Source organism: Otolemur garnettii, unplaced genomic scaffold (assembly GCF_000181295.1).
Source record: "Otolemur garnettii isolate 467f Iridium unplaced genomic scaffold, OtoGar3 scaffold00031, whole genome shotgun sequence".
Lineage (NCBI taxonomy): Eukaryota > Metazoa > Chordata > Mammalia > Primates > Galagidae > Otolemur > Otolemur garnettii.
The window spans coordinates 5,177,451-5,188,728 of NW_003852426.1; the positions used below are offsets into that span (position 1 = coordinate 5,177,451).

An 11,278-nucleotide genomic window follows, 5' to 3' on the forward strand; every position below is an offset into this window, starting at 1 on the left:
CTTTTTTAGTGACAGAGTCTCACTGTGTCATCCTGGGTAGAGTGCTGTGGTGTCACAGCTCAGGGCAACCTCAGACTCTTGGGCTTAGGTGGTTCTCTTGCGTCAGCTTCCCCACAACTCCTGGCTATTGTTTTTGTTGCAGTTGTCATTGTTGTGTAGCTAGTCTGGGCCAGGTTCAAACCTGCCAGCCTCCGTGCACGTGGCCGGCGCCATAACCACAGTGCTGTGGGTGCCCAGCCAGAAGTCAATGTTTTGACTCGGTAGTTCCATTTTGGGGGACTTATCCCACAGGAATACTCTGAGTGGGGTACACAGACAACTGGTTAGAGATGGCTAGTGTGGCAAAGCTAGATGTCCTCCATATGCTGTGATGTTAGGCAGTTGTCCCTTCTTCAGATTTTTCACTGGCTCTCTGAGTGTCTGCCCTGTACCAGGAACCATTTTAGGTGCTTGGGGTACAGAGAGAAAAGACCAGGGCAGAACTTAACAGCAGTGAATTTGTATTACAATGTGTTTTGGTAAGATCTGATTTTTTTAAATACATACACATGTATGTACATATGTACCCGTGTGTTCATATTTGCATAAAAATGTCAGGAGGCTGCATGCCTGGTTGTGATTAGAACTTAACTCTTGAGGGGAGGTACGGGGAGGCCAAGGGCCAAGAGAGATGGGTGTTTCTTTCTTATTTCAGCTGTCCTGTGCTTTTTGCATTTTATAAAATGAACATCATTACTCATAAAAAAAATTAAAACTGGGCTTGATAATACTTGGAATTTTTTTCCTGGAAAGCTAAAAACTGAGCATGTAAAATGCATTCTCCTCAATCTCATGGCATTTGGGTTACATGCTGCCACTTGGGCTGGAAGAATTTTTATTTGTGGCTAGTTTGTAACAGCCCCCTCATGGGTTTGTTTTCTCTTTGTCTTCCCAGACCTGTGATGAGTGAAACCTGGCAGGATGGGAAAGGGGGTGGGGTGCTGGCTGTATCTCAGGAGGGCTGTGGAAGCAGCATGGCAGAAGCCGTGTCTGGGAAAGTGGTGATTGCATGGCACTGGGGTGTCCTGCAGGGGCACAAAGGAGAGAGCTTGGAATCCACTGATGTGCCAGGCACTGTTGTGTTTACCCATATTTATTAACTCATTTAATCCTCTTAGTGACTTAAGGGGCTATCCCATTTTATAGACAGGGCAACTGAAGTTAAGTGACTTGCCTAAGTCTGGCTCCAGAGGCCGTGCTCACAATCTGTGCCATAGCCCCTGTTGTCAAGGAGTGAGGATGATCGCTTGCCTCAGAGATTAGAGGCAGGGGTGTTCTGGTGATGGTGATAGGTGTTCCCCTGCAAGAGGCAGACCTAGGAGGAAAGGAGAGTAATATTCAGAGGTGGAAGGTAGTGGGCACTCCAGGCAGAGTAGCAGCCAGGACAAAACTGTGAAGGCTGGAATGTGAGGGGTGGGCTCAGGAGCTGGGGAGGAAATCAGCACAGAAACCCAGGGGTGGCCAGTCTAGATTGCTAATGCTGAGCATTTTAAATGATCTGCCTCTTTGGACCTTCAGGGGCCGGTGGCCCAGGGCTCTCTCAACTCCTTCTTGCAGGGCCTGTCAGAGACTGCATCTCTTAGCCCTACTCTGCCCTACCTGGGCCTTCTCTGGCCCTTCACATATCTCATTCCTTTTTTTTTTTTTTTTTTGAGACAGAAGCCTCAAGCTGTCCCCCTGGGTAGAGTGCTGTGGTATCACAGCTCACAGCAACCTCCAACTCCTGGGCTCAAGCAAGTCTCCTGTCTCAGCCTCCCGAGTAGCTGGGACCACAAGTGCCTGCTACAACGCCTGGCTATTTTTTGGTTGCAGTCATCATTGTTGTTTGGTGGGCCTGGGCTGGATTTGAACCCGCTACCTTGGGTGTACGTGGCTGGCGCCTTAGCCACTTGAGCCACAGGTGCCAAGCTGCACACATTGCATTTGTGACCTGCTTGGTTCTAGCCTTGACCAGTTGCCAGAGCAAAAGAGAAGAAACTAAGGCAAGACAGTCTGTGGTCCAGGCTGAGGTCTTGGCCCTGACTCTAACTCACTGAGGGGCCTTAAGCCATTCAGCACTTGTCTTTGGATTCTTCTTCCTCTTCTTTTATTTGCAGACTTTTCATTGTAGAAAAATACAAGCATTTAGGCTTGGCGTCTGTAGCACAGTGGTTATGGCGCCAGCCACATACACCGAAGCTGGTGGGTTCGAACCCAGCTGGGGCCAATTGCAACAAAAAAATAGCTGGGCATTGTGGCGAGCATCTGTAGCCTCAGCTACTGGGAGGCTGAGGCAAGAGAATCACTTAAGCCCAAGAGTTTGAAGTTGCTGTGAGCTGTGATGCCACCGCACTCTACCAAGGGTGACATAGGGAGACTTTGTCTCAAAAAAAAAAAAGAAAGAAAGAAAATATAAGCATTTATAAGCAGAAATAGAGAAAATATTATATGAACCACCATGTGCCCATCACTCAGCTTCATCAGTTATCAACTCATGGGCAGTCTTGTTTCATTTCTACCTCCCCACCCCTGACCCCCCAATAATGTAATAATTAAAACCAAATGTCAGCCATCATTTCATCATAAATATATCAAGATATAGCTCTAAAAGAGTAGGACTCTTTCTTTTTTTCTTTTTAATTTCTTTTAGAGACAGAATCTCACTTTGTCACCCTTGGTAGAGTGCTGTAGCATCACAGCTCACAGCAACCTCCAGCTGTCGGGCTTAGGGGATTCTCTTGCCTCAGCCTCCCAAGTAGCTGGGACTACAGGTGCCTGGCACAATGCCTGGCTATTTTTTTGTTGCAGTTTGGCCGGGGCCAGGTTCAAACCCACCACCCTTGGCATATGGGGCTGGCACCCTACTCACTGAGCCACAGGTGCTGCCCCAGAGCCTCAAGCTATCCGCCTGGGTAGAGTGCTGTGGCTTCACAGCTCACAGCAACCTTAAACTCCTGGGCTTAAGCGATTCTCTTGCCTCAGCCTCCCAAGTAGCTGGGACTACAAGTGCCTGCCAGAATACCCAGCTATTTTTTTGTTGCAGTTTGGCTGGGGCCAGGTTCAAACCTGCCACCCTCTGTATATGGGGCTGGCACCCTACTCACTGAGCCACAGGTGCTGCCCCAGAGCCTCAAGCTATCCGCCTGGGTAGAGTGCTGTGGCTTCACAGCTCACAGCAACCTCCAACTCCTGGGCTTAAGCAATTCTCTTGCCTCAGCCTCCCAAGTAGCTGGGACTACAGGTGCCTGCCAGAATACCCAGCTATTTTTTTGTTGCAGTTTGGCTGGGGCCAGGTTCAAACCTGCCACCCTCTGTATATGGGGCTGGTGCCCTACCCATTGATCCACAGACACCACCCAGAAGCAGTAATTCTTTTATATAATCAGATATCTACTCAATAGTAATATTCCCTATTGTTTCAGACATCACAATGTCTTTTTAAATTTTGAACAGTTTGTTTAAATCGAAATCCAAGGAGGAGGGTTGGGTAGAGGGACGGTGATTGATGGGATCACGCCTATGGTTTATCCTATAAGGGTACATGTGAATCTCTCTAAATGTAGAATGTAAATGTCTTAACACAATAACTAAGAAAAAGACATGAAGGCTATGTTAACCAGTTGGATGAAAGTACTTTAAATTGTATACAGAAACAGTACACTGTACCCCATGATAATATTAATGTATACCGTTATGATTTAATAAAAAAAAATCCAAGTAAGAGCTACACACTACAATTAGTTGATATGTCTTAGTCTCTTTTAATCCCTAGTTTTCTTCTCCACCTTTTTTTTAATTCTCTGTAATTTATCTGTTGAAGAAAGCAGGTGATTTGTCCTGTAGAATTTCCCAAAGTCTGGTTTTTATTGATTGCATCTCCATGGTGGAGTTTAGCATGTTCTTCTGTCCTCTTCATAAACTAGCAGTTGGAGTCATCTGTCTTCTGACTCCTCCTCATCGGTCATTACGAAATCCTTGCAGCTCCATCTTCAAGACACTCAGAATTCCACTACTTTTCCACCTCCATTGCTTCCCTCCCTTCCCAGCCTGCACTGAAGCTCTCCTGGATTATTGCTACAGCCCTCTACCTGGTCTCCTTGCCCTCTTCTGTCTCAGGAACCCCCTTCTCCCTCACATTCCAGCCTCCACAGCTTTGTCCTCTTACTCAAAATACTTCAATGCCTCTCCCTCATTCAGAGTAAAAGCTAAAGCCCTATACAAAGTCCTACCATAGCCTACAAGGTCTTGTGGAATCTGGCTGCCCAGTACCTCAGATCTCACCTCACCCACTCCAGCCTCACTGGTCTCTTGGCCATTTCTTGGACCTATGAAACACCCTGCCCCAGGGCTTTTGCACTGCTATTCCCAGAGGTCTGAGTGGCTCATGATGTTCACATCTTTGCACACGTTACTTCTCAGAGAGGCCTTCCCAGACCACCTGATCAAAGTAGCCCCTGTTGTTCTCTGTCCCTTGACCCTGCATCATAGACCTTCATAGTGCTTATCCCTGACATTATGCTCTTCTGGGTTCCTGTCTGCCTCCTAAATGCCAGTGGGGTCCATGGAGACAGGGTTGGGTGGGAACAGTGCAGCATGACTCTCCTTTTCCCTGCCTCTCACCCCTGCCTGTAGAGCAGACCTCCTCCTACTTTCCTATCAGCAGCTCTTCTTTCAGTGTTTCCTGAAAATAAATAAGCCCATACTTGTGCATAGTGCTTCACAGTTTACAAAATACCTTCAGTCTCAGGTTGGATTCCTAGAGGAAGAGCTGAGAAATTCCCGGAAAAATGATTGATTACAAGCATGCTCACATTAGGGTGGGGAAACGTGCTTTCATCTGAAGGCTTGCTCCAGTTTGATCCCACAAGAAGCTCCACAACGTGGACAGCAAGTCCCAAAAGGCATGCTCTGTTAAGGGAAGAGGCCAGGCCTCTGTACCCGCTTATCAGGTGGTCATTGGGTGCCTACTCCCTGGAGAAGCCCTAACTTCCCATGCCCCATGCAGGTGAGGCAGCTCCTATAAGCCAAGGGCCATGCTCAGGAGAAAGTGGCAGTGGTGAGCAGTTAGCAGCCTGCACCCAATGCAGCTGAGGATGTTGCCCCACCTGATAAATGTGCACTAACAGCACCTTATCTGCTTCTATATCCATCATTTGCTTTAGGCTTTGCCAAAAGCCCATGGAGATGGTATTTTTTTAATTTATTTTTTATTTTTTTGAGACAGAGTCTCACTCAGTCACCCTGGGTAGAGTACCATGGCATCATAGCTTACAGCAACAAACTCTTGGGCTCAAGCCATCCTCTTGCCTCAGCCTCTTGAGTAGCTGGAACTACAAGTGCCCCCCACAACGGCCGGCTATTTTTAGAGACAGAGTCTCCCTCTTACTCAGGCTGGTCTCAAACTCCTGAACTCAAGCAATCTGCCAGTCTCAGCCTCCCAGAGTGCGAGGATCACAGGTGTGAGCCACTGTGCCTGGCCTGGAGATAGTATTTATTAATTATCATTGTCCATTTCAGAGATGGGGAAGCTGAGGTTCTTAGGGGTGAAGTGACTTGCTTGAGATTGCACAAGGAAGGGGGCAGATTTGAGCTCAGATTCTTACTTGGAATCCCCTGATTAGCTGATGAATGGGCCTAGTGGCTGCTCATTTATGTTTTACTCTCGTGCATCCATTCTGTTCAACAGTGAATGAATATGTATTGAGTGTGGTGTCTTATGTACTTAACTGGGTGCTAGCCATTCAGTGGTGAATGAAACATGCTTTCTCCTTGTCCCCTGGAGCTTCCAGGCAATGGATCTGTCCAGCATTTAGCCACCGCTGCCATAACCACAACATGGTATTTGTTGAACATATATAATACTATGTGCTGGGCATTGTGCCAGGCTCCTTATGTTGACGGGTGCACTTCACCTTCACAGGAGCACATTTCACAAAGGTAAGGTGAGGCTGCACAGGGGCTGAAGGCTGCCAGCCAAGGTCCCCTAGTGAGTGTGCGATAGAGCTGGGATTCAAATGCATAAGTCTAAATGCGGTTCTCTCTTCCTGCTTCCCTTTCCCCAGCCCCACCCACAGCAGGATATCTAGTGTCATCTCTATCAGCAGTTCCATCAGAGACCAGGCTGCCACTGCTGCCTGATCCCTGGGTGTTGGGTGACTGGCTGCCATCTCCCCTGTTCCACTTGGCCCTGACCCAGGTGGGGCACCTCTGCTGGCCCCAACAGGGCCCAGGATCCCTGCCTCTGCCCCCTTGCCAGCCCCATGTCATTGGCCCTGTCCATCTGGGCCAGCAGGGCCTGGGCATTGGCAGCCCCTCCCTTCTCACACCAGGTGGCCTGGTAAGCCACAAAGCTGGCTCGGCTCGGCTTGGGTGCCTCTGGATAGGGGACAGGTGACAAGTCACCTTTTTACATCATCTTCCTTCCTGCCAAATAGGGCCAAGACAAGCCTAACAGGTAGCAACCAGGTCATGAAACCACCATTTGAGGGCTTTGGGAGAGAGGGGCCCCTGGACTGCCATGGTGGTGGGTGGTCAGTGAGGCAGTAGCACACAGGTGGGTGCCCCAGGCTTGTGTCAGCTCCAGATCCTTGAGCTCCCCTGTTCTCCCTTGGACCCTCTCACTGCCCAGCCCCCAGGCATCTCAGCCATTGCTCAGTTGGGCTGTGGCAGTGGAGGCTTGAGCTCTGTTCCAGACCTCTGTTCCAGACCTCTCCCTGGGAGAGACCTGGACTGCACTGAGAAGACATTATGCCCCCTTTGGCAGAACTTGCAGAATATATGTGGGAATTTTCAACATGAAATAATATGCAGAGCATGTGCAAATAAGCCCATCTGTCTGTGTGCATGGCCTGCTGGGGCACCATGGTCTGCAGGGAGATCAGGCATGCCTGCAGAGGCTGGGAGGTAGGGGGAGTGGAGAGAAGAGCAGCCCTGAGAGCTTTACTACAAGTTGATTTCCATTACTTTTTCCTTGTCTTGCAACCACACTAGTCTTTGAAAATGCCCTTGCTTTTTTTTTTCTATTAAACCATAGCTGTGTACATTAATGCAATCATGGGGTACAGTGTGCTGGTTTTATATACAATTTGAAATATTTTCATCAAACTGGTTAACATAGCCTTCATGGCATTTTCTTAGTCATTGTGTTAAGACATTTATATTCTACATTTAGTAAATTTCACATGTACCCTTGTAAGATGCACCATAGATGTGGTCCCACAGATTACTCTCCCTCCACCCATCCTCCCCCCTCCCCTCCCCTCCCTCTCCCCTTTCCCTGTATTCTTGGGCTATAATTGGGTTATAGCAGCACCTGTGGCTCAAGTGGCTAAGGCGCCAGCCACGTACACCCAAGGTGGCGGGTTCGAATCCAGCCTGGGCCTGCCAAAACAATGACGGCTGCAACCAAAAAGTTGCCGGGCATTGTGGTGGGCACCTGTGGTCCCAGCTACTTGGGAGGCGGAGGCAGGAGACTCACTTGAGCCCAGGAGTTGGAGGTTGCTGTGAGCTGAAATGCCATGGCACTCTACCCAGGGGGACAGCTTGAGGCTCCTGTCTCAAAAAAAAAAAAAAAAAGCTATAAATTGGTTTCAGAAATATGGAACACTTCATGTATTTGCGTGTCATCCTTGCACAGGGGCCATGTTAATATCTGTATGGTTCCAATTTTAGTATATGTGCTGCCGAAGCAAGCACAATGCCCTTGCTTTTTGTGGTGGTAGTGGTGTTTTTGAGACAGAAGCTCACTGTTGCCCCAAGCTAGAGTGACTTGGGGTCATAGCTCACAGCAACCTCAAACACCTGGGCTCAAGTGATCCTCCTGCCTCAGCCTACTGAGTAGGTGGGACTATAGGTGCCTGCCATAAAGCCCAGCTAGTTTTTCTATTTTTAGTAGAGATGGGGGTCTTGCTCTTGCTCAGGCTGGGCTTGAACTTCTGAGCTCAAGCAATCTACCTGCCTCAGCCTCCCAGAGTGCGAGGATTGCAGGTGTGAGCCACTGCACCTGGTAGCCCTTGATTTTTGGTATGAAGATGTTCTGGACTCCTCAGGGCTGGTCTCATCCATCTCTCCAAGGAGCTGTGACCTTTTATATAAATACATTTTTTATTAGGTCATAATTCATGTGCCATAATATTCACCCTTTAAAAATGTAAGTTCAAGGCCGGGCACAGTGGCTCATGCCTGTAATCCTAGCACTCTGGGAGGCCGAGGTGGGTACATTGCTTGAACTCACAAGTTCAAGACCAGCCTAAGCAAGAGCTAGACCCTGTCTCTAAAAATAGCTGGATACTGTGGTGGGCACCTCCCAACTACTTGGGAGCCTGAGGCAAGAGAATCCCTTAAGCCCAGGAGTTTGAGGTCGCTGTGAGCTGTGATGCCAGGCACTCTACTGAGGGTGACAAGTGAGACTTTGTCTCAAAAATAAATAAATAAATAAAAATGTACAGTTCAGTCCCTTTTAGTATATTTACAATGTTGTACAGCCATCACCACTGTCTAATTCCAGAGCATTTCCATCACTCCAAAAAGAAACCCTTTTTGGTATATTTACAGTAGTTTTCAGTCATCATCACTATCTAATTCCAGACATTTCCATCACTCTAAAAAGAAACCCTGTGTCCATTAGCACATACTTCCTAATTCCCCTTCTCTCAGAAAACTTTCTGTTTCTGTAAATTTGCCTATTCTGGACATTTCATATAAATAGAATCATATAAATCTTTTGTGACTGGCTTTTTTCACATGATATCTTTTTTTTTCTTTTTTTTGAGATAGAGTCTCATTATGTCACCCTCGGTAGAGTGCCTTGGCATCACAGCTTATAGCAACCTCCAATTCTTGGGTTTAAGCAATTCTCTTGCCTCAGCCTCCAAAGTAGCTGGGACTACAGGCGCCCACCATAATGCCCAGCTATTTTTTGTGCAGTTGTTATTGTTGTTTAGCTGGCCCGGCCTGGGTTCAAACCCCCAGCCTTGGGGTATGTGGCTGGTGCTGTAACCACTGTGCTACGGGTGCTGAGCCATAATATCATGTTTTTAAGATTCATCTATGTTGTAGCACATAGCTCCTTCATTCCTTTGAATGGCTAAATAATATTCTATTGTAGGAATAGAAAATGTTTTGTTTACCCATTCACCCACTGAGTTGTTTCTATGTTTTGGTTATTGTGAATAATGCATTTATTGGGCAGTACCTGTGGCTCAGTGGGTAGGGTGCTGGCCCCATATACCGAGGGTGGTGGGTTCGAACCTGGCCCCAGCCAAACTGCAACAAAAAGATAGCTGGACATAGTGGCGGGCGCCTGAAGTCCCAACTATTTGGTAGGCTGAGGCAAGAGAATAGCCTAAGCCCAGGAGTTGGAGGTTCTTGTGAGCCACGCCATGGCACTCTACTAAGGGCGATAAAGTGAGACTCTGTCTCTACAAAAAAAAGAAAAATGCATTTATTATCTGAGTGTTTATATACAAGCTTTTCATTTTTGTTTGGTATATACATCTAGAAGCACAATTTCTGGGTCATATGGTAACTCTGTTTAACCTGCGGAGGAGCTGCCAGGCGATTTTCCTGATGCAGTGTTTTATTAATATATTTCCACTGGCAACGTGTGAATGTTCTAGTTTCTCCTCACCTCATCACCATTTGTTGTTGCTTGTCTTTTTGATCATAGGCATACTAGTGGGTGTGAAGTGGTACCTCTTTGAGAGTTTGATTTGCAGCTTCCTGAAGACTAATGACACGGAGAATCTTTTCGTCTTTATTGGCCTTTTGTATATCTTCTGTCCACATACACTGCCTAATTTTCAATTGCATAACTTGTCTTTTTATTGTTGAACTTTCAGAATTCTTTATTTTGGGTATTAGACTCCTATTAGATATATGATTTGCAAATATTTTTTTCCATTTTGTAGGTTATTTTTTTCCTGTGGATCCATGTATGGGGAACGTCTTTAGAGACTCCAGTCTGGGTGTTAGAGGCATTAGACTTATTGCATTGTAGAAACCAACTTAAGAATCCATCCAATTGCCTTAGGAGCTCTGAAGAAGAGGGCTTTGGACTGCAGGGACCAACCTTGCCTAATCCTCTTGCTTAAGGACAGAAGAGGGAAGTGACTTGCCCTGGGCCACATAGCCTAGCAGCTTGGTGGATGTAGGACACTAGAGCTGGGTCCCAATTTATTTCCACTACTCCTCTAGGGGTCCTCACCCCAGTTGAGCTCACCCCCTCCAAGTCTCCAAACCCAGCCACTCCCTTTACCTGGCTGTCTCCCACTCTGCTCTTTTGCTGTTAGCCTCTCTCCTCCTTCAAAGCCTTCATTGGCTGACCCAGCTGGCGGGGAGGGGCCTATCCTCTTAAGAGGACATCCTGTGGTACCTAGGAGGTAGGGGATGGACGCCAGCACCTGGACAGACTGTCCATGGTCAAATTTGGGAAAAACTTGGTTCAGCCAAGGTAAATTTTCTTTACTCTAAGATTCATCAGAGTCTTTCACATGCTGTTGTTGTGTATTGTGAAAATCAAGGAAGTTAATTGCCAATATTTGGAAGCAATCAAGATGTCCTTCAGTAGGTAAATAGATAAACTGTGGCACATCCAGATGATGGAATATTATTCAGTGTTTAAAAGAAATGAGCTGTCAAGCCATGAAAAGACATGGCAGAATCTTAAATGCACATTACTAAGTAAAAGAAGGCAAGTTAAAAAGTCTACATAGGGCAGCGCCTGTGGCACAGTGGGTAGAGTGCCGGCCCCATATACTGAGGGTGGTGGGTTCAAACCCAGCCCTGGCCAAACTACAACAAAAAAATAGCCGGGCATTGTGGCAGGCACCTGTAGTCCCAGCTACTCGGGAAGCTGAGGCAAGAGAATCGCCTAAGCCCAGGAGTTGGAGGTTGCGATGAGCTGTGTGATGCCTCAGCACTCTACTAAGGGCGATAAAGTAAGACTCTGTCTCTCAAAAAATAAATAAAATAAGAAGTCTACAAACTGTATGATTTCAACTGTATGACATTCTAGAAAAGGTAAAACTGTGGAGACAATAAAAAGATAGTATTTGCCAGGGGTTGTGGGGAAGGAATAAGTAGGCAGAGCACAGAGAGTTTTTAGGGCAGCGTAGCTATGCTGCATGACGGTGCTTTGGTGGACTCTGGGTGATGATGATGTGCAGTGTAGGTTCATTACTTGTAACAAACGTACCACACTGACAGGATATCAAAGCTATTGGGGGGGAGGGGTCTCTGTACTTTCTTTTTTTTTTTTTTT

At 47.0% G+C, this 11,278-nt stretch overlaps 1 protein-coding gene and 1 non-coding gene across 2 annotated transcripts in view; one reads left to right on the forward strand and one right to left on the reverse strand.

Moving 5' to 3' along the window:
• The window catches only part of PACSIN1 (protein kinase C and casein kinase substrate in neurons 1), a 59,228-nt gene that overhangs the window by 4,910 nt on the left and 43,040 nt on the right, over nt 1–11,278 (forward strand). The window lies entirely within an intron of this gene.
• On the reverse strand, nt 7,610–7,713 carry LOC111725110. The gene has a single exon (XR_002773255.1). It is a non-coding gene; the product is annotated as a U6 spliceosomal RNA (small nuclear RNA).